Genomic DNA, 23,504 nt, shown 5'->3' with positions numbered 1-23,504 from the left:
TCCTGCTGCTCCTCACCGGCCATTGGCAGCGCATCTACAGCACCACAGACATCGGGGCTCCGGGCTTTCCCTGACGAACAGGGCTTCGACGTTTACCACCAGCTGCACCTGGGGGGCCCACTGAAAGAAACCCTGAAAAATCGGGAACGTCGGATGATTACTCCCACACCAAAAGTGCCAGCCAGTCAAGCTCTTGCTGCTCCTCACCGGCCATTGGCAGCGCATCTACAGCACCACAGACATCGGGGCTCCGGGCTTTCCCTGACGAACAGGGCTTCGACGCTTACCACCAGCTGCACCTGGGCGCCCATTGGAAAAAAACCCAAGAAAAATCACGAACGTTGGACGATTGCTCCCACACCAAAAGTGCCAGCCAGTCAAGCTCTTGCTGCTCCTCACCGGCCATTGGCAGCGCATCTACAGCACCACAGACATCGGGGCTCCGGGCTTTCCCTGACGAACAGGGCTTCGACGTTTACCACCAGCTGCACCTGGGGGCCCCACTGGAAAAAACCCCGAAAAAGCATGAACGTCGGACGATTGCTCCCACACCGAAACTGCCAGCCAGACAAGCTCTTGCTGCTCCTCACCGGCCATTGGCAGCGCATCTACAGCACCACAGACATCGGGGCTCCGGGCTTTCCCTGACGAACAGGGCTTCGACGCTTACCACCAGCTGCACCTGGGCGCCCATTGGAAAAAAAACCAAGAAAAATCACGAACGTTGGACGGTTGCTCCCACACCAAAAGTGCCAGCCAGTCCAGCTCTTGCTGCTCATCACCGGCCATTGGCAGCGCATCTACAGCACTACAGACATCGGGGCTCCGGGCTTTCCCTAACGAACAGGGCTTCGACGTTTACCACCAGCTGCACCTGGGGGGCCAACTGAAAAAAACCCAAGAAAAATCACGAACGTTGGACGATTGCTCCCACACCGAAAGTGCCAGCCAGTCAAGCTCTTGCTGCTCCTCACCGGCCATTGGCAGCGCATCTACAGCACCACAGACATCGGGGCTCCGGGCTTTCCCTGACGAACAGGGCTTCGACGTTTACCACCAGCTGCACCTGGGCGGCCACTGAAAAAAACCCCGAAAAATCACGAACGTCGGACGATTGCTCCCACACCGAAAGTGCCAGCCAGTCAAGCTCTTGCTGCTCATCACCGGCCATTGGCAGCGCATCTACAGCACCACAGACATCGGGGCTCCGGGCATTCCCTGACGAACAGGGCTTCGACGTTTACCACCAGCTGCACCTGGGGGGCCCACTGAAAAAAACCCGAAAAATCACGAACGTCAGACGATTGCTCCCACACAAAAAGTGCCAGCCAATCAAGCTCCTGCTGCTCCTCACTGGCCATTGGCAGCGCATCTACAGCACCACAGACATCGGGGCTCCGGGCTTTCCCTGACGAACAGGGCTTCGATATTTACCACCAGCTGCACCTGGGGGCCCCACTGAAAAAATCCCCGAAAAAGCATGAACTTCGGACGATTGCTCCCACACCAAAAGTGCCAGCCAGTCAAGCTCTTGCTGCTCCTCCCCGGCCATTGGCAGCACATCTACAGCACTACAGACATCGGGGCTCCGGTCTTTCCCTAACAAACAGGGCTTCGACGTTTACCACCAGCTGCACCTGGGGGGCCCACTGAAAGAAACCCTGAAAAATCGGGAACGTCGGATGATTACTCCCACACCAAAAGTGCCAGCCAGTCAAGCTCTTGCTGCTCCTCACCGGCCATTGGCAGCGCATCTACAGCACCACAGACATCGGGGCTCCGGGCTTTCCCTGACGAACAGGGCTTCGACGCTTACCACCAGCTGCACCTGGGCGCCCATTGGAAAAAAACCCAAGAAAAATCACGAACGTTGGACGATTGCTCCCACACAAAAAGTGCCAGCCAGTCAAGCTCTTGCTGCTCATCACCGGCCATTGGCAGCGCATCTACAGCACCACAGACATCGGGGCTCCGGGCTTTCCCTGACGAACAGGGCTTCGACGTTTACCACCAGCTGCACCTGGGGGCCCCACTGAAAAAAACCCCGAAAAAGCATGAACGTCGGACGATTGCTCCCACACCGAAAGTGCCAGCCAGACAAGCTCTTGCTGCTCCTCACCGGCCTTTGGCAGCGCATCTACAGCACCACAGACATCGGGGTTCCGGGCTTTCCCTGACGAACAGGGCTTCGACGTTTACCACCATCTGCACCTGGGGGGCTTACTGAAAAAAACCCTGAAAAATCATGAACGTCGGACGATTGCTCCCACACAAAAAGTGCCAGCCAGTCAAGCTCCTGCTGCTCCTCCCCGGCCATTGGCAGCGCATCTACAGCACCACAGACATCGGGGCTCCGGGCTTTCCCTGACGAACAGGGCTTCGACGTTTACCACCAGCTGCACCTGGGCGCCCACTGAAAAAAACCCCGAAAAATCCCGAACGTTGGACGATTGCTCCCACACCGAAAGTGCCAGCCAGTCAAGCTCTTGCTGCTCATCACCGGCCATTGGCAGCGCATCTACAGCACCACAGACATCGAGGCTCAGGGCTTTCCCTGACGAACAGGGCTTCGACGTTTACCACCAGCTGCACCTGGTCGCCCACTCCAGAAAAACCCTAAAAATCACGAACGTCGGACGATTGCTCCCACACAAAAAGTGCCAGCCAGTCAAGCTCCTGCTGCTCCTCACCGGCCATTGGCAGCGCATCTACAGCACCACAGACATCGGGGCTCCGGGCTTTCCCTGACGAACAGGGCTTCGACGTTTACCACCAGCTGCACCTGGGGGGCCCACTGATAGAAACCCTGGAAAATCGGGAACGTCGGATGATTACTCCCACACAAAAAGTGCCAGCCAGTCAAGCTCTTGCTGCTCCTCACCGGCCATTGGCAGCGCATCTACAGCACCACAGACATCGGGGCTCCGGGCTTTCCCTGACGAACAGGGCTTCGACGCTTACCACCAGCTGCACCTGGGCGCCCATTGGAAAAAAACCCAAGAAAAATCACGAACGTTGGACGATTGCTCCCACACCAAAAGTGCCAGCCAGACAAGCTCTTGCTGCTCATCACCGGCCATTGGCAGCGCATCTACAGCACCACAGACATCGGGGCTCCGGGCTTTCCCTGACGAACAGGGCTTCGACGTTTACCACCACCTGTGCCTGGGAGTCCACTCCAAAAAAACCCGAAAAATCACAAACGTCGGACAATTGCTCCCACACAAAAAGTGCCAGCCAGTCAAGCTCTTGCTGCTCCTCCCCGGCCATTGGCAGCGCATCTACAGCACCACAGACATCGGGGCTCCGGGCTTTCCCTGACGAACAGGGCTTCGACGTTTACCACCTGCTGCACCTGGGCGCCCACTGAAAAAAACCCCGAAAAATCACAAACGTCAGACGATTGCTCCCACACAAAAAGTGCCAGTCAGTCAAGCTCTTGCTGCTCATCACCGGCCATTGGCAGCGCATCTACAGCACCACAGACATCGGGGCTCCGGGCTTTTTCTGACGAACCGGGCTTCGACGTTTACCACCAACTTCACCTGGGCGCCCACTCCAGAAAAACCCGAAAAATCACGAACGTCAGACGATTGCTCCCACACAAAAAGTTCCAGCCAGTCAAACTCTTGCTGCTCCTCCCCGGCCATTGGCAGCGCATTCTACAGCACCACAGACATCGGGGCTCCGGGCTTTCCCTGACGAACAGGGCTTCGACGTTTACCACCAGCTGCACCTGGGGGGCCCACTGAAAAAAACCCCGAAAAATCACGAACGTTGGACGATTGCTCCCACACCGAAAGTTCCAGCCAGTCAAGCTCTTGCTGCTCTTCACCGGCCATTGGCAGCGCATCTACAGCACCACAGACATCGGGGCTCTGGGCTTTCCCTGACGAACCGGGCTTCGACGTTTACCACCAGCTGCACCTGGGCGCCCATTGGAAAAAAACCCAAGAAAAATCACGAACGTTGGACGATTGCTCCCACACCAAAAGTGCCAGCCAGTCAAGCTCTTGCTGCTCATCACCGGCCATTGGCAGCGCATCTACAGCACCACAGACATCGGGGCTCCGGGCTTTCCCTGACGAACAGGGCTTCGACGTTTACCACCAGCTGCACCTGGGGGCCCCACTGAAAAAAACCCCGAAAAAGCATGAACGTCGGACGATTGCTCCCACACCGAAAGTGCCAGCCAGACAAGCTCTTGCTGCTCCTCACCGGCCATTGGCAGCGCATCTACAGCACCACAGACATCGGGGTTCCGGGCTTTCCCTGACGAACAGGGCTTCGACGTTTACCACCACCTGTGCCTTGGAGTCCACTCCAAAAAAAACCCGAAAAATCACAAACTTCGGACGATTGCTCCCACACCGAAAGTGCCAGCCAGTCAAGCTCTTGCTGCTCCTCACCATCCATTGGCAGCGCATCTACAGCACCACAGACATCGGGGCTCCGGGCTTTCCCTGACGAACAGGGCTTCGACGTTTACCACCACCTGCACCTGGGCGCCCATTGGAAAAAACCCCGAAAAATCATGAACGTTGGACGATTGCTCCCACACCGAAAGTGCCAGCCAGTCAAGCTCTTGCTGCTCATCACCGGCCATTGGCAGCGCATCTACAGCACCACAGACATCGGGGCTCCGGGCTTTCCCTGACGAACCGGGCTTCGACGTTTACCACCAGCTGCACCTGGTCGCCCACTCCAGAAAAACCCGAAAAATCACGAACGTCAGACGATTGCTCCCACACAAAAAGTGCCAGCCAGTCAAGCTCCTGCTGCTCCTCACTGGCCATTGGCAGCGCATTTACAGCACCACAGACATCGGGGCTCCGGGCTTTCCCTGACGAACAGGGCTTCTATATTTACCACCAGCTGCACCTGGGGCCCCCACTGAAAAAATCCCCGAAAAAGCATGAACTTCGGACGATTGCTCCCACACCGAAACTGCCAGCCAGTCAAGCTCTTGCTGCTCCTCCCCGGCCATTGGCAGCACATCTACAGCACCACAGACATCGGGGCTCCGGGCTTTCCCTAACGAACAGGGTTTCGACGTTTACCACCAGCTGCACCTGGGCGCCCATTGGAAAAAAAAACAAGAAAAATCACGAACGTTGGACGATTGCTCCCACACAAAAAGTGCCAGCCAGTCAAGCTCCTGCTGCTCCTCACCGGCCATTGGCAGCGCATCTACAGCACCACAGACATCGGGGCTCTGAGCTTTCCCTGACGAACAGGGCTTCGATATTTACCACCTGCTGCACCTGGGCGCCCACTGGAAAAATCCCTGAAAAATCACGAACGTCGGACGATTTCTTTCACACCAAAAGTGCCAGCCAGTCAAGCTCTTGCTGCTCCTCACCGGCCATTGGCAGCGCATCTACAGCACCACAGACATCAGGGCTTTGGGCTTTCCCTGACGAACAGGGCTTTGACATTTACCACCATCTGCACCTGGGGGGCCCACTGAAAGAAACCCCGAAAAATCGGGAACGTCGGATGATTACTCCCACACCGAAAGTGCCAGCCAGTCAAGCTCTTGCTGCTCCTCACCGGCCATTGGCAGCGCATCTACAGCACCACAGACATCGGGGCTCCGGGCTTTCCCTGACGAACAGGGCTTCGACGCTTACCACCAGCTGCACCTGGGCGCCCATTGGAAAAAAAAACAAGAAAAATCACGAACGTTGGACGATTGCTCCCACACCAAAAGTGCCAGCCAGTCCAGCTCTTGCTGCTCATCACCGGCCATTGGCAGCGCATCTACAGCACCACAGACATCGGGGCTCCGGGCTTTCCCTGACGAACAGGGCTTCGACGTTTACCACCAGCTGCACCTGGGGGGCCAACTGAAAAAAAACCAAGAAAAATCACGAACGTTGGACGATTGCTCCCACACCGAAAGTGCCAGCCAGTCAAGCTCTTGCTGCTCCTCACCGGCCATTGGCAGCGCATCTACAGCACCACAGACATCGGGGCTCCACGCTTTCCCTGACGAACAGGGCTTCGACGTTTACCACCAGCTGCACCTGGGCGCCCACTGAAAAAAACCCCGAAAAATCACGAACGTCGGACGATTGCTCCCACACCGAAAGTGCCAGCCAGTCAAGCTCTTGCTGCTCATCACCGGCCATTGGCAGCGCATCTACAGCACCACAGACATCGGGGCTCCGGGCTTTCCCTGATGAACAGGGCTTCGATATTTACCACCAGCTGCACCTGGGGGCCGCACTGAAAAAATCCCCGAAAAAGGATGAACTTCGGACGATTGCTCCCACACCGAAAGTGCCAGCCAGTCAAGCTCTTGCTACTCCTCCCCGGCCATTGGCAGCACATCTACAGCACTACAGACATCGGGGCTCCGGGCTTTCCCTAACGAACAGGGCTTCGACGTTTACCACCAGCTGCACCTGGGGGGCCCACTGAAAGAAACCCTGAAAAATCGGGAACGTCGGATGATTACTCCCACACCAAAAGTGCCAGCCAGTCAAGCTCTTGCTGCTCCTCACCGGCCATTGGCAGCGCATCTACAGCACCACAGACATCGGGGCTCCGGGCTTTCCCTGACGAACAGGGCTTCGACGCTTACCACCAGCTGCACCTGGGCGCCCATTGGAAAAAAAACCCAAGAAAAATCACGAACGTTGGACGATTGCTCCCACACAAAAAGTGCCAGCCAGTCAAGCTCTTGCTGCTCATCACCGGCCATTGGCAGCGCATCTACAGCACCACAGACATCGGGGCTCCGGGCTTTCCCTGACGAACAGGGCTTCGACGTTTACCACCAGCTGCACCTGGGGGCCCCACTGAAAAAAACCCCGAAAAAGCATGAACGTCGGACGATTGCTCCCACACCGAAAGTGCCAGCCAGACAAGCTCTTGCTGCTCCTCACCGGCCTTTGGCAGCGCATCTACAGCACCACAGACATCGGGGTTCCGGGCTTTCCCTGACGAACAGGGCTTCGACGTTTACCACCACCTGTGCCTGGGAGTCCACTCCAAAAAAACCCAAAAAATCACAAACGTCGGACAATTGCTCCCACACAAAAAGGGCCAGCCAGTCAAGCTCTTGCTGCTCCTCACCGGCCATTGGCAGCGCATCTACAGCACCACAGACATCGGGGCTCCGGGCTTTCCCTGACGAACAGGGCTTCGACGTTTACCACCATCTGCACCTGGGGGGCTTACTGAAAAAAAACCTGAAAAATCATGAACGTCGGACGATTGCTCCCACACAAAAAGTGCCAGCCAGTCAAGCTCTTGCTGCTCCTCCCCGGTCATTGGCAGCGCATCTACAGCACCACAGACATCGGGGCTCCGGGCTTTCCCTGACGAACAGGGCTTCGACGTTTACCACTAGCTGCACCTGGGCGCCCACTGAAAAAAACCCCGAAAAATCACGAACGTTGGACGATTGCTCCCACACCGAAAGTGCCAGCCAGTCAAGCTCTTGCTGCTCATCACCGGCCATTGGCAGCGCATCTACAGCACCACAGACATCGGGGCTCCGGGCTTTCCCTGACGAACAGGGCTTCGACGTTTACCACCAGCTGCACCTGGGCGCCCACTGAAAAAAACCCCAAAAAATCACGAACGTTGGACGATTGCTCCCACACCGAAAGTGCCAGCCAGTCAAGCTCTTGCTGCTCATCACCGGCCATTGGCAGCGCATCTACAGCACCACAGACATCGGGGCTCAGGGCTTTCCCTGACGAACCGGGCTTCGACGTTTACCACCAGCTGCACCTGGTCGCCCACTCCAGAAAAACCCGAAAAATCACGAACGTCAGACGATTGCTCCCACACAAAAAGTGCCAGCCAGTCAAGCTCCTGCTGCTCCTCACTGGCCATTGGCAGCGCATTTACAGCACCACAGACATCGGGGCTCCGGGCTTTCCCTGACGAACAGGGCTTCGATATTTACCACCAGCTGCACCTGGGGCCCCCACTGAAAAAATCCCCGAAAAAGCATGAACTTCGGACGATTGCTCCCACACCGAAAGTGCCAGCCAGTCAAGCTCTTGCTGCTCCTCCCCGGCCATTGGCAGCACATCTACAGCACCACAGACATCGGGGCTCCGGGCTTTCCCTAACTAACAGGGCTTCGACGTTTACCACCAGCTGCACCTGGGCGCCCATTGGAAAAAAACCCAAGAAAAATCACGAATGTTGGACAATTGCTCCCACACCGAAAGTGCCAGCCAGTCAAGCTCTTGCTGCTCATCACCGGCCATCGGCAGCGCATCTACAGCACCACAGACATCGGGGCTCCGGGCTTTCCCTGACGAACAGGGCTTCGACGTTTACCACCAGCTGCACCTGGGGGGCCCAATGAAAAAAACCCCGAAAAAGCATGAACGTCGGACGATTGCTCCGACACCGAAAGTGCCAGCCAGTCAAGCTCTTGCTGCTCCTCACCGGCCATTGGCAGCACATCTACAGCACCACAGACATCGGGGTTCCGGGCTTTCCCTGACGAACAGGGCTTCGACGTTTACCATTACCTGTGCCTGGGAGTCCACCCCAAAAAAACTCGAAAAATCACAAACGTCAGACGATTGCTCCCACACCGAAAGTGCCAGCCAGTCAAGCTCTTGCTGCTCCTCACCGGCCATTGGCAGCGCATCTACAGCACCACAGACATCGGGGCTCCGGGCTTTCCCTGACGAACAGGGCTTCGACGCTTACCACCAGCTGCACCTGGGCGCCCATTGGAAAAAAACCCAAGAAAAATCACGAACGTCAGACGATTGCTCCCACACAAAAAGTGCCAGCCAGTCAAGCTCTTGCTGCTCATCACCGGCCATTGGCAGCGCATCTACAGCACCACAGACATCGGGGCTCCGGGCTTTCCCTGACGAACAGGGCTTCGACGTTTACCACCATCTGCACCTGGGGGGCTTACTGAAAAAAACCCTGAAAAATCATGAACGTCGGACGATTGCTCCCATACAAAAAGTGCCAGCCAGTCAAGCTCTTGCTGCTCCTCCCCGGCCATTGGCAGCGCATCTACAGCACCACAGACATCGGGGCTCCGGGCTTTCCCTGACGAACAGGGCTTCGACGTTTACCACCAGCTGCACCTGGGCGCCCACTGAAAAAAACCCCGAAAAATCACGAACGTTGGACGATTGCTCCCACACAAAAAGTGCCAGCCAGTCAAGCTCTTGCTGCTCCTCACCGGCCATTGGCAGCGCATCTACAGCACCACAGACATCGGGGCTCCGGGCTTTCCCTGACGAACCGGGCTTCGACGTTTACCACCAACTTCACCTGGGCGCCCACTCCAGAAAAACCCGAAAAATCACGAACGTCAGACGATTGCTCCCACACAAAAAGTGCCAGCCAGTCAAGCTCTTGCTGCTCCTCCCCGGCCATTGGCAGCACATCTACAGCACCACAGACATCAGGGCTCCGGGCTTTCCCTAACGAACAGGACTTCGACGTTTACCACCAACTGCACCTGGGGGGCCAACTGAAAAAAGCCCCGAAAAATCATGAACGTCGGACGATTGCTCCCACACCGAAAGTGCCAGCCAGACAAGCTCTTGCTGCTCCTCACCGGCCATTGGCAGCGCATCTACAGCACCACAGACATCGGGGCTCCGGGCTTTCCCTGACGAACAGGGCTTCGACGTTTACCACCAGCTGCACCTGGGCGCCCACTCCAGAAAAACCCTAAAAATCACGAACGTCGGACGATTGCTCCCACACCGAAAGTGCCAGCCAGTCAAGCTCTTGCTGCTCCTCACCGGCCATTGGCAGCGCATCTACAGCACCACAGACATCGGGGCTCCGGGCTTTCCCTGACGAACAGGGCTTCGACGCTTACCACCAGCTGCACCTGGGCGCCCATTGGAAAAAAACCCAAGAAAAATCACGAACGTTGGACGATTGCTCCCACACCAAAAGTGCCAGCCAGTCAAGCTCTTGCTGCTCCTCCCCGGCCATTGGCAGCGCATCTACAGCACCACAGACATCGGGGCTCCGGGCTTTCCCTGACGAACAGGGCTTCGACGTTTACCACCACCTGTGCCTGGGAGTCCACTCCAAAAAAACCCGAAAAATCACAAACTTCGGACGATTGCTCCCACACCGAAAGTGCCAGCCAGTCAAGCTCTTGCTGCTCCTCACCGGCCATTGGCAGCGCATCTACAGCACCACAGACATCGGGGCTCCGGGCTTTCCCTGACGAACAGGGCTTCGACGTTTACCACCAGCTGCACCTGGGCGCCCACTGAAAAAAACCCCGAAAAATCACGAACGTTGGACGATTGCTCCCACACCGAAAGTGCCAGCCAGTCAAGCTCTTGCTGCTCATCACCGGCCATTGGCAGCACATCTACAGCACCACAGACATCGGGGCTCAGGGCTTTCCCTGACGAACAGGGCTTCGACGTTTACCACCAGCTGCACCTGGTCGCCCACTCCAGAAAAACCCGAAAAATCACGAACGTCAGACGATTGCTCCCACACAAAAAGTGCCAGCCAGTCAAGCTCCTGCTGCTCCTCACTGGCCATTGGCAGCGCATTTACAGCACCACAGACATCGGGGCTCCGGGCTTTCCCTGACGAACAGGGCTTCGATATTTACCACCAGCTGCACCTGGGGCCCCCACTGAAAAAATCCCCGAAAAAGCATGAACTTCGGACGATTGCTCCCACACCGAAAGTGCCAGCCAGTCAAGCTCTTGCTGCTCCTCCCCGGCCATTGGCAGCACATCTACAGCACCACAGACATCGGGGCTCCGGGCTTTCCCTAACTAACAGGGCTTCGACGTTTACCACCAGCTGCACCTGGGGGGCCAACTAAAAAAAGCCCCGAAAAATCACGAACGTCGGACGATTGCTCCCACACAAAAAGTGCCAGCCAGTCAAGCTCCTGCTGCTCCTCACCGGCCATTGGCAGCGCATCTACAGCACCACAGACATCGGGGCTCTGAGCTTTCCCTGACGAACAGGGCTTCGATATTTACCACCTGCTGCACCTGGGCGCCCACTGGAAAAATCCCCGAAAAATCACGAACGTCGGACGATTGCTCCCACACCGAAAGTGCCAGCCAGTCAAGCTCTTGCTGCTCCTCACCGGCCATTGGCAGCACATCTACAGCACCACAGACATCGGGGTTCCGGGCTTTCCCTGACGAACAGGGCTTCGACGTTTACCATTACCTGTGCCTGGGAGTCCACTCCAAAAAAACCCGAAAAATCACAAACGTCAGACGATTGCTCCCACACCGAAAGTGCCAGCCAGTCAAGCTCTTGCTGCTCCTCACCGGCCATTGGCAGCGCATCTACAGCACTACAGACATCGGGGCTCCGGGCTTTCCCTAACGAACAGGGCTTCGACGTTTACCAACAGCTGCACCTGGGGGGCCCACTGAAAGAAACCCTGAAAAATCGGGAACGTCGGATGATTACTCCCACACCAAAATTGCCAGCCAGTCAAGCTCTTGCTGCTCCTCACCGGCCATTGGCAGCGCATCTACAGCACCACAGACATCGGGGCTCCGGGCTTTCCCTGACGAACAGGGCTTCGACGCTTACCACCAGCTGCACCTGGGCGCCCATTGGAAAAAAACCCAAGAAAAATCACGAACGTTGGACGATTGCTCCCACACAAAAAGTGCCAGCCAGTCAAGCTCTTGCTGCTCATCACCGGCCATTGGCAGCGCATCTACAGCACCACAGACATCGGGGCTCCGGGCTTTCCCTGACGAACAGGGCTTCGACGTTTACCACCAGCTGCACCTGGGGGCCCCACTGAAAAAAACCCCGAAAAAGCATGAACGTCGGACGATTGCTCCCACACAATAAGTGCCAGCCAGACAAGCTCTTGCTGCTCCTCACCGGCCATTGGCAGCACATCTACAGCACCACAGACATCGGGGTTCCGGGCTTTCCCTGACGAACAGGGCTTCGACGTTTACCACCACCTGTGCCTGGGAGTCCACTCCAAAAAAACCCGAAAAATCACAAACGTCGGACAATTGCTCCCACACAAAAAGTGCCAGCCAGTCAAGCTCTTGCTGCTCATCACCGGCCATTGGCAGCGCATCTACAGCACCACAGACATCGGGGCTCCGGGCTTTCCCTGACGAACAGGGCTTCGACGTTTACCACCATCTGCACCTGGGGGGCTTACTGAAAAAAACCCCGAAAAATCATGAACGTCGGACGATTGCTCCCACACAAAAAGTGCCAGCCAGTCAAGCTCTTGCTGCTCCTCCCCGGCCATTGGCAGCGCATCTACAGCACCACAGACATCGGGGCTCCGGGCTTTCCCTGACGAACAGGGCTTCGACGTTTACCACCAGCTGCACGTGGGCGCCCACTGAAAAAAACCCCGAAAAATCACGAACGTTGGACGATTGCTCCCACACAAAAAGTGCCAGCCAGTCAAGCTCTTGCTGCTCATCACCGGCCATTGGCAGCGCATCTACAGCACCACAGACATCGGGGCTCCGGGCTTTCCCTGACGAACCGGGCTTCGACGTTTACCACCAGCTGCACCTGGGCGCCCACTCCAGAAAAACCCGAAAAATCACGAACGTCAGACGATTGCTCCCACACAAAAAGTGCCAGCCAGTCAAGCTCTTGCTGCTCCTCCCCGGCCATTGGCAGCACATCTACAGCACCACAGACATCGGGGCTCCGAGCTTTCCCTGACGAACAGGGCTTCGACGTTTACCACCAACTGCACCTGGGGGGCCAACTGAAAAAAGCCCCAAAAAATCATGAACGTCGGACGATTGCTCCCACACCGAAAGTGCCAGCCAGTCAAGCTCTTGCTGCTCCTCACCGGCCATTGGCAGCGCATCTACAGCACCACAGACATCGGGGCTCCGGGCTTTCCCTGACGAACAGGGCTTCGACGTTTACCACCACCTGCACCTGGGCGCCCACTCCAGAAAAACCCTAAAAATCACGAACGTCGGACGATTGCTCCCACACAAAAAGTGCCAGCCAGTCAAGCTCCTGCTGCTCCTCACCGGCCATTGGCAGCGCATCTACAGCACCACAGACATCGGGGCTCTGGGCTTTCCCTGACGAACCAGGCTTCGACGTTTACCACCAGCTGCACCTGGGCGCCCATTGGAAAAAAACCCAAGAAAAATCACGAACGTTGGACGATTGCTCCCACACCAAAAGTGCCAGCCAGTCAAGCTCTTGCTGCTCATCACCGGCCATTGGCAGCGCATCTACAGCACCACAGACATCGGGGCTCCGGGCTTTCCCTGACGAACAGGGCTTCGACGTTTACCACCAGCTGCACCTGGGGGCCCCACTGAAAAAAACCCCGAAAAAGCATGAACGTCGGACGATTGCTCCCACACCGAAAGTGCCAGCCAGACAAGCTCTTGCTGCTCCTCACCGGCCATTGGCAGCGCATCTACAGCACCACAGACATCGGGGTTCCGGGCTTTCCCTGACGAACAGGGCTTCGACGTTTACCACCACCTGCACCTGGGCGCCCATTGGAAAAAACCCCGAAAAATCACGAACGTTGGACGATTGCTCCCACACCGAAAGTGCCAGCCAGTCAAGCTCTTGCTGCTCATCACCGGCCATTGGCAGCGCATCTACAGCACCACAGACATCGGGGCTCCGGGCTTTCCCTGACGAACCGGGCTTCGACGTTTACCACCAGCTGCACCTGGTCGCCCACTCCAGAAAAACCCGAAAAATCACGAACGTCAGACGATTGCTCCCACACAAAAAGTGCCAGCCAGTCAAGCTCCTGCTGCTCCTCACTGGCCATTGGCAGCGCATTTACAGCACCACAGACATCGGGGCTCCGGGCTTTCCCTGACGAACAGGGCTTCGATATTTACCACCAGCTGCACCTGGGGCCCCCACTGAAAAAATCCCCGAAAAAGCATGAACTTCGGACGATTGCTCCCACACCGAAACTGCCAGCCAGTCAAGCTCTTGCTGCTCCTCCCCGGCCATTGGCAGCACATCTACAGCACCACAGACATCGGGGCTCCGGGCTTTCCCTAACGAACAGGGTTTCGACGTTTACCACCAGCTGCACCTGGGCGCCCATTGGAAAAAAAAACAAGAAAAATCACGAACGTTGGACGATTGCTCCCACACAAAAAGTGCCAGCCAGTCAAGCTCCTGCTGCTCCTCACCGGCCATTGGCAGCGCATCTACAGCACCACAGACATCGGGGCTCTGAGCTTTCCCTGACGAACAGGGCTTCGATATTTACCACCTGCTGCACCTGGGCGCCCACTGGAAAAATCCCTGAAAAATCACGAACGTCGGACGATTGCTTTCACACCAAAAGTGCCAGCCAGTCAAGCTCTTGCTGCTCCTCACCGGCCATTGGCAGCGCATCTACAGCACCACAGACATCAGGGCTTTGGGCTTTCCCTGACGAACAGGGCTTTGACATTTACCACCATCTGCACCTGGGGGGCCCACTGAAAGAAACCCCGAAAAATCGGGAACGTCGGATGATTACTCCCACACCGAAAGTGCCAGCCAGTCAAGCTCTTGCTGCTCCTCACCGGCCATTGGCAGCGCATCTACAGCACCACAGACATCGGGGCTCCGGGCTTTCCCTGACGAACAGGGCTTCGACGCTTACCACCAGCTGCACCTGGGCGCCCATTGGAAAAAAAAACAAGAAAAATCACGAACGTTGGACGATTGCTCCCACACCAAAAGTGCCAGCCAGTCCAGCTCTTGCTGCTCATCACCGGCCATTGGCAGCGCATCTACAGCACTACAGACATCGGGGCTCCGGGCTTTCCCTGACGAACAGGGCTTCGACGTTTACCACCAGCTGCACCTGGGGGGCCAACTGAAAAAAAACCAAGAAAAATCACGAACGTTGGACGATTGCTCCCACACCGAAAGTGCCAGCCAGTCAAGCTCTTGCTGCTCCTCACCGGCCATTGGCAGCGCATCTACAGCACCACAGACATCGGGGCTCCACGCTTTCCCTGACGAACAGGGCTTCGACGTTTACCACCAGCTGCACCTGGGCGCCCACTGAAAAAAACCCCGAAAAATCACGAACGTCGGACGATTGCTCCCACACCGAAAGTGCCAGCCAGTCAAGCTCTTGCTGCTCCTCACCGGCCATTGGCAGCGCATCTACAGCACCACAGACATCGGGGCTCCGGGCTTTCCCTGATGAACAGGGCTTCGATATTTACCACCAGCTGCACCTGGGGGCCGCACTGAAAAAATCCCCGAAAAAGGATGAACTTCGGACGATTGCTCCCACACCGAAAGTGCCAGCCAGTCAAGCTCTTGCTACTCCTCCCCGGCCATTGGCAGCACATCTACAGCACTACAGACATCGGGGCTCCGGGCTTTCCCTAACGAACAGGGCTTCGACGTTTACCACCAGCTGCACCTGGGGGGCCCACTGAAAGAAACCCTGAAAAATCGGGAACGTCGGATGATTACTCCCACACCAAAAGTGCCAGCCAGTCAAGCTCTTGCTGCTCCTCACCGGCCATTGGCAGCGCATCTACAGCACCACAGACATCGGGGCTCCGGGCTTTCCCTGACGAACAGGGCTTCGACGCTTACCACCAGCTGCACCTGGGCGCCCATTGGAAAAAAAACCAAGAAAAATCACGAACGTTGGACGATTGCTCCCACACAAAAAGTGCCAGCCAGTCAAGCTCTTGCTGCTCATCACCGGCCATTGGCAGCGCATCTACAGCACCACAGACATCGGGGCTCCGGGCTTTCCCTGACGAACAGGGCTTCGACGTTTACCACCAGCTGCACCTGGGGGCCCCACTGAAAAAAACCCCGAAAAAGCATGAACGTCGGACGATTGCTCCCACACCGAAAGTGCCAGCCAGACAAGCTCTTGCTGCTCCTCACCGGCCTTTGGCAGCGCATCTACAGCACCACAGACATCGGGGTTCCGGGCTTTCCCTGACGAACAGGGCTTCGACGTTTACCACCACCTGTGCCTGGGAGTCCACTCCAAAAAAACCCGAAAAATCACAAACGTCGGACAATTGCTCCCACACAAAAAGGGCCAGCCAGTCAAGCTCTTGCTGCTCCTCACCGGCCATTGGCAGCGCATCTACAGCACCACAGACATCGGGGCTCCGGGCTTTCCCTGACGAACAGGGCTTCGACGTTTACCACCATCTGCACCTGGGGGGCTTACTGAAAAAAACCCTGAAAAATCATGAACGTCGGACGATTGCTCCCACACAAAAAGTGCCAGCCAGTCAAGCTCTTGCTGCTCCTCCCTGGTCATTGGCAGCGCATCTACAGCACCACAGACATCGGGGCTCCGGGCTTTCCCTGACGAACAGGGCTTCGACGTTTACCACTAGCTGCACCTGGGCGCCCACTGAAAAAAACCCCGAAAAATCACGAACGTTGGACGATTGCTCCCACACCGAAAGTGCCAGCCAGTCAAGCTCTTGCTGCTCATCACCGGCCATTGGCAGCGCATCTACAGCACCACAGACATCGGGGCTCCGGGCTTTCCCTGACGAACAGGGCTTCGACGTTTACCACCAGCTGCACCTGGGCGCCCACTGAAAAAAACCCCGAAAAATCACGAACGTTGGACGATTGCTCCCACACCGAAAGTGCCAGCCAGTCAAGCTCTTGCTGCTCATCACCGGCCATTGGCAGCGCATCTACAGCACCACAGACATCGGGGCTCAGGGCTTTCCCTGACGAACCGGGCTTCGACGTTTACCACCAGCTGCACCTGGTCGCCCACTCCAGAAAAACCCGAAAAATCACGAACGTCAGACGATTGCTCCCACACAAAAAGTGCCAGCCAGTCAAGCTCCTGCTGCTCCTCACTGGCCATTGGCAGCGCATTTACAGCACCACAGACATCGGGGCTCCGGGCTTTCCCTGACGAACAGGGCTTCGATATTTACCACCAGCTGCACCTGGGGCCCCCACTGAAAAAATCCCCGAAAAAGCATGAACTTCGGACGATTGCTCCCACACCGAAAGTGCCAGCCAGTCAAGCTCTTGCTGCTCCTCCCCAACCATTGGCAGCACATCTACAGCACCACAGACATCGGGGCTCCGGGCTTTCCCTAACTAACAGGGCTTCGACGTTTACCACCAGCTGCACCTGGGGCCAACTAAAAAAAGCCCCGAAAAATCACGAACGTCGGACGATTGCTCCCACACAAAAAGTGCCAGCCAGTCAAGCTCCTGCTGCTCCTCACCGGCCATTGGCAGCGCATCTACAGCACCACAGACATCGGGGCTCCGGGCTTTCCCTGACGAACAGGGCTTCGACGCTTACCACCAGCTGCACCTGGGCGCCCATTGGAAAAAAAACCAAGAAAAATCACGAACGTTGGACGATTGCTCCCACACCAAAAGTGCCAGCCAGTCCAGCTCTTGCTGCTCATCACCGGCCATTGGCAGCGCATCTACAGCACCACAGACATCGGGGCTCCGGGCTTTCCCTGACGAACAGGGCTTCGACGTTTACCACCAGCTGCACCTGGGCGCCCATTGGAAAAAAACCCAAGAAAAATCACGAATGTTGGACAATTGCTCCCACACCGAAAGTGCCAGCCAGTCAAGCTCTTGCTGCTCATCACCGGCCATCGGCAGCGCATCTACAGCACCACAGACATCGGGGCTCCGGGCTTTCCCTGACGAACAGGGCTTCGACGTTTACCACCAGCTGCACCTGGGGGGCCCAATGAAAAAAACCCCGAAAAAGCATGAACGTCGGACGATTGCTCCGACACCGAAAGTGCCAGCCAGTCAAGCTCTTGCTGCTCCTCACCGGCCATTGGCAGCACATCTACAGCACCACAGACATCGGGGTTCCGGGCTTTCCCTGACGAACAGGGCTTCGACGTTTACCATTACCTGTGCCTGGGAGTCCACCCCAAAAAAACTCGAAAAATCACAAACGTCAGACGATTGCTCCCACACCGAAAGTGCCAGCCAGTCAAGCTCTTGCTGCTCCTCACCGGCCATTGGCAGCGCATCTACAGCACCACAGACATCGGGGCTCCGGGCTTTCCCTGACGAACAGGGCTTCGACGCTTACCACCAGCTGCACCTGGGCGCCCATTGGAAAAAAACCCAAGAAAAATCACGAACGTCAGACGATTGCTCCCACACAAAAAGTGCCAGCCAGTCAAGCTCTTGCTGCTCATCACCGGCCATTGGCAGCGCATCTACAGCACCACAGACATCGGGGCTCCGGGCTTTCCCTGACGAACAGGGCTTCGACGTTTACCACCATCTGCACCTGGGGGGCTTACTGAAAAAAACCCTGAAAAATCATGAACGTCGGACGATTGCTCCCATACAAAAAGTGCCAGCCAGTCAAGCTCTTGCTGCTCCTCCCCGGCCATTGGCAGCGCATCTACAGCACCACAGACATCGGGGCTCCGGGCTTTCCCTGACGAACAGGGCTTCGACGTTTACCACCAGCTGCACCTGGGCGCCCACTGAAAAAAACCCCGAAAAATCACGAACGTTGGACGATTGCTCCCACACAAAAAGTGCCAGCCAGTCAAGCTCTTGCTGCTCCTCCCCGGCCATTGGCAGCGCATCTACAGCACCACAGACATCGGGGCTCCGGGCTTTCCCTGACGAACCGGGCTTCGACGTTTACCACCAACTTCACCTGGGCGCCCACTCCAGAAAAACCCGAAAAATCACGAACGTCAGACGATTGCTCCCACACAAAAAGTGCCAGCCAGTCAAGCTCTTGCTGCTCCTCCCCGGCCATTGGCAGCACATCTACAGCACCACAGACATCAGGGCTCCGGGCTTTCCCTAACGAACAGGACTTCGACGTTTACCACCAACTGCACCTGGGGGGCCAACTGAAAAAAGCCCCGAAAAATCATGAACGTCGGACGATTGCTCCCACACCGAAAGTGCCAGCCAGACAAGCTCTTGCTGCTCCTCACCGGCCATTGGCAGCGCATCTACAGCACCACAGACATCGGGGCTCCGGGCTTTCCCTGACGAACAGGGCTTCGACGTTTACCACCACCTGCACCTGGGCGCCCACTCCAGAAAAACCCTAAAAATCACGAACGTCGGACGATTGCTCCCACACCGAAAGTGCCAGCCAGTCAAGCTCTTGCTGCTCCTCACCGCCCATTGGCAGCGCATCTACAGCACCACAGACATCGGGGCTCCGGGCTTTCCCTGACGAACAGGGCTTCGACGCTTACCACCAGCTGCACCTGGGCGCCCATTGGAAAAAAACCCAAGAAAAATCACGAACGTTGGACGATTGCTCCCACACCAAAAGTGCCAGCCAGTCAAGCTCTTGCTGCTCCTCCCCGGCCATTGGCAGCGCATCTACAGCACCACAGACATCGGGGCTCCGGGCTTTCCCTGACGAACAGGGCTTCGACGTTTACCACCACCTGTGCCTGGGAGTCCACTCCAAAAAAACCCGAAAAATCACAAACTTCGGACGATTGCTCCCACACCGAAAGTGCCAGCCAGTCAAGCTCTTGCTGCTCCTCACCGGCCATTGGCAGCGCATCTACAGCACCACAGACATCGGGGCTCCGGGCTTTCCCTGACGAACAGGGCTTCGACGTTAACCACCAGCTGCACCTGGGCGCCCACTGAAAAAAACCCCGAAAAATCATGAACGTCGGACGATTGCTCCCACACCGAAAGTGCCAGCCAGTCAAGCTCTTGCTGCTCATCACCGGCCATTGGCAGCACATCTACAGCACCACAGACATCGGGGCTCAGGGCTTTCCCTGACGAACCGGGCTTCGACGTTTACCACCAGCTGCACCTGGTCGCCCACTCCAGAAAAACCCGAAAAATCACGAACGTCAGACGATTGCTCCCACACAAAAAGTGCCAGCCAGTCAAGCTCCTGCTGCTCCTCACTGGCCATTGGCAGCGCATTTACAGCACCACAGACATCGGGGCTCCGGGCTTTCCCTGACGAACAGGGCTTCGATATTTACCACCAGCTGCACCTGGGGCCCCCACTGAAAAAATCCCCGAAAAAGCATGAACTTCGGACGATTGCTCCCACACCGAAAGTGCCAGCCAGTCAAGCTCTTGCTGCTCCTCCCCGGCCATTGGCAGCACATCTACAGCACCACAGACATCGGGGCTCCGGGCTTTCCCTAACTAACAGGGCTTCGACGTTTACCACCAGCTGCACCTGGGGGGCCAACTAAAAAAAGCCCCGAAAAATCACGAACGTCAGACGATTGCTCCCACACAAAAAGTGCCAGCCAGTCAAGCTCCTGCTGCTCCTCACCGGCCATTGGCAGCGCATCTACAGCACCACAGACATCGGGGCTCTGAGCTTTCCCTGACGAACAGGGCTTCGATATTTACCACCTGCTGCACCTGGGCGCCCACTGGAAAAATCCCCGAAAAATCACGAACGTCGGACGATTGCTCCCACACCGAAAGTGCCAGCCAGTCAAGCTCTTGCTGCTCCTCACCGGCCATTGGCAGCACATCTACAGCACCACAGACATCGGGGTTCCGGGCTTTCCCTGACGAACAGGGCTTCGACGTTTACCATTACCTGTGCCTGGGAGTCCACTCCAAAAAAACCCGAAAAATCACAAACGTCAGACGATTGCTCCCACACCGAAAGTGCCAGCCAGTCAAGCTCTTGCTGCTCCTCACCGGCCATTGGCAGCGCATCTACAGCACTACAGACATCGGGGCTCCGGGCTTTCCCTAACGAACAGGGCTTCGACGTTTACCACCAGCTGCACCTGTGGGGCCCACTGAAAGAAACCCTGAAAAATCGGGAACGTCGGATGATTACTCCCACACCAAAATTGCCAGCCAGTCAAGCTCTTGCTGCTCCTCACCGGCCATTGGCAGCGCATCTACAGCACCACAGACATCGGGGCTCCGGGCTTTCCCTGACGAACAGGGCTTCGACGCTTACCACCAGCTGCACCTGGGCGCCCATTGGAAAAAAACCCAAGAAAAATCACGAACGTTGGACGATTGCTCCCACACAAAAAGTGCCAGCCAGTCAAGCTCTTGCTGCTCATCACCGGCCATTGGCAGCGCATCTACAGCACCACAGACATCGGGGCTCCGGGCTTTCCCTGACGAACAGGGCTTCGACGTTTACCACCAGCTGCACCTGGGGGCCCCACTGAAAAAAACCCCGAAAAAGCATGAACGTCGGACGATTGCTCCCACACAATAAGTGCCAGCCAGACAAGCTCTTGCTGCTCCTCACCGGCCATTGGCAGCACATCTACAGCACCACAGACATCGGGGTTCCGGGCTTTCCCTGACGAACAGGGCTTCGACGTTTACCACCACCTGTGCCTGGGCGCCCACTCCAGAAAAACCCTAAAAATCACGAACGTCGGACGATTGCTCCCACACCGAAAGTGCCAGCCAGTCAAGCTCTTGCTGCTCCTCACCGGCCATTGGCAGCGCATCTACAGCACCACAGACATCGGGGCTCCGGGCTTTCCCTGACGAACAGGGCTTCGACGCTTACCACCAGCTGCACCTGGGCGCCCATTGGAAAAAAACCCAAGAAAAATCACGAACGTTGGACGATTGCTCCCACACCAAAAGTGCCAGCCAGTCAAGCTCTTGCTGCTCCTCCCCGGCCATTGGCAGCGCATCTACAGCACCACAGACATCGGGGCTCCGGGCTTTCCCTGACGAACAGGGCTTCGACGTTTACCACCACCTGTGCCTGGGAGTCCACTCCAAAAAAACCCGAAAAATCACAAACTTCGGACGATTGCTCCCACACCGAAAGTGCCAGCCAGTCAAGCTCTTGCTGCTCCTCACCGGCCATTGGCAGCGCATCTACAGCACCACAGACATCGGGGCTCCGGGCTTTCCCTGACGAACAGGGCTTCGACGTTTACCACCAGCTGCACCTGGGCGCCCACTGAAAAAAACCCCGAAAAATCACGAACGTTGGACGATTGCTCCCACACCGAAAGTGCCAGCCAGTCAAGCTCTTGCTGCTCATCACCGGCCATTGGCAGCACATCTACAGCACCACAGACATCGGGGCTCAGGGCTTTCCCTGACGAACCGGGCTTCGACGTTTACCACCAGCTGCACCTGGTCGCCCACTCCAGAAAAACCCGAAAAATCACGAACGTCAGACGATTGCTCCCACACCGAAAGTGCCAGCCAGTCAAGCTCTTGCTGCTCCTCACTGGCCATTGGCAGCGCATTTACAGCACCACAGACATCGGGGCTCCGGGCTTTCCCTAACTAACAGGGCTTCGACGTTTACCACCAGCTGCACCTGGGGGGCCAACTAAAAAAAGCCCCGAAAAATCACGAACGTCGGACGATTGCTCCCACACAAAAAGTGCCAGCCAGTCAAGCTCCTGCTGCTCCTCACCGGCCATTGGCAGCGCATCTACAGCACCACAGACATCGGGGCTCTGAGCTTTCCCTGACGAACAGGGCTTCGATATTTACCACCTGCTGCACCTGGGCGCCCACTGGAAAAATCCCCGAAAAATCACGAACGTCGGACGATTGCTCCCACACCGAAAGTGCCAGCCAGTCAAGCTCTTGCTGCTCCTCACCGGCCATTGGCAGCACATCTACAGCACCACAGACATCGGGGTTCCGGGCTTTCCCTGACGAACAGGGCTTCGACGTTTACCATTACCTGTGCCTGGGAGTCCACTCCAAAAAAACCCGAAAAATCACAAACGTCAGACGATTGCTCCCACACCGAAAGTGCCAGCCAGTCAAGCTCTTGCTGCTCCTCACCGGCCATTGGCAGCGCATCTACAGCACCACAGACATCGGGGCTCCGGGCTTTCCCTGACGAACAGGGCTTCGACGTTTACCACCAACTGCACCTGGGCGCCCATTGGAAAAAAACCCAAGAAAAATCACGAACGTTGGACGATTGCTCCCACACAAAAAGTGCCAGCCAGTCAAGCTCTTGCTGCTCCTCCCCAGCCATTGGCAGCGCATCTACAGCACCACAGACATCGGGGCTCCGGGCTTTCCCTGACGAACAGGGCTTCGACGCTTACCACCAGCTGCACCTGGGCGCCCATTGCAAAAAAACCCAAGAAAAATCACGAACGTTGGACGATTGCTCCCACACCGAAAGTGCCAGCCAGTCAAGCTCTTGCTGCTCATCACCGGCCATTGGCAGCGCATCTACAGCACCACAGACATCGGGGCTCCGGGCTTTCCCTGACGAACAGGGCTTCGATATTTACCACCAGCTGCACCTGGGGGCCCCACTGAAAAAATCCCCGAAAAAGCATGAACTTCGGACGATTGCTCCCACACCGAAAGTGCCAGCCAGTCAAGCTCTTGCTGCTCCTCACCGGCCATTGGCAGCACATCTACAGCACTACAGACATCGGGGCTCCGGGCTTTCCCTAACGAACAGGGCTTCGACGTTTACCACCAGCTGCACCTGGGGGGCCCACTGAAAGAAACCCTGAAAAATCGGGAACGTCGGATGATTACTCCCACACCAAAATTGCCAGCCAGTCAAGCTCTTGCTGCTCCTCACCGGCCATTGGCAGCGCATC

The sequence above is a fragment of the Chlamydotis macqueenii genome, chromosome W (genome assembly GCF_036417535.1).
Source record: "Chlamydotis macqueenii isolate bChlMac1 chromosome W, bChlMac1.mat, whole genome shotgun sequence".
NCBI lineage: Eukaryota > Metazoa > Chordata > Aves > Otidiformes > Otididae > Chlamydotis > Chlamydotis macqueenii.
The sequence above is the reverse complement of the archived record's forward strand: the minus strand, read 5'-3'. Positions refer to the sequence as shown.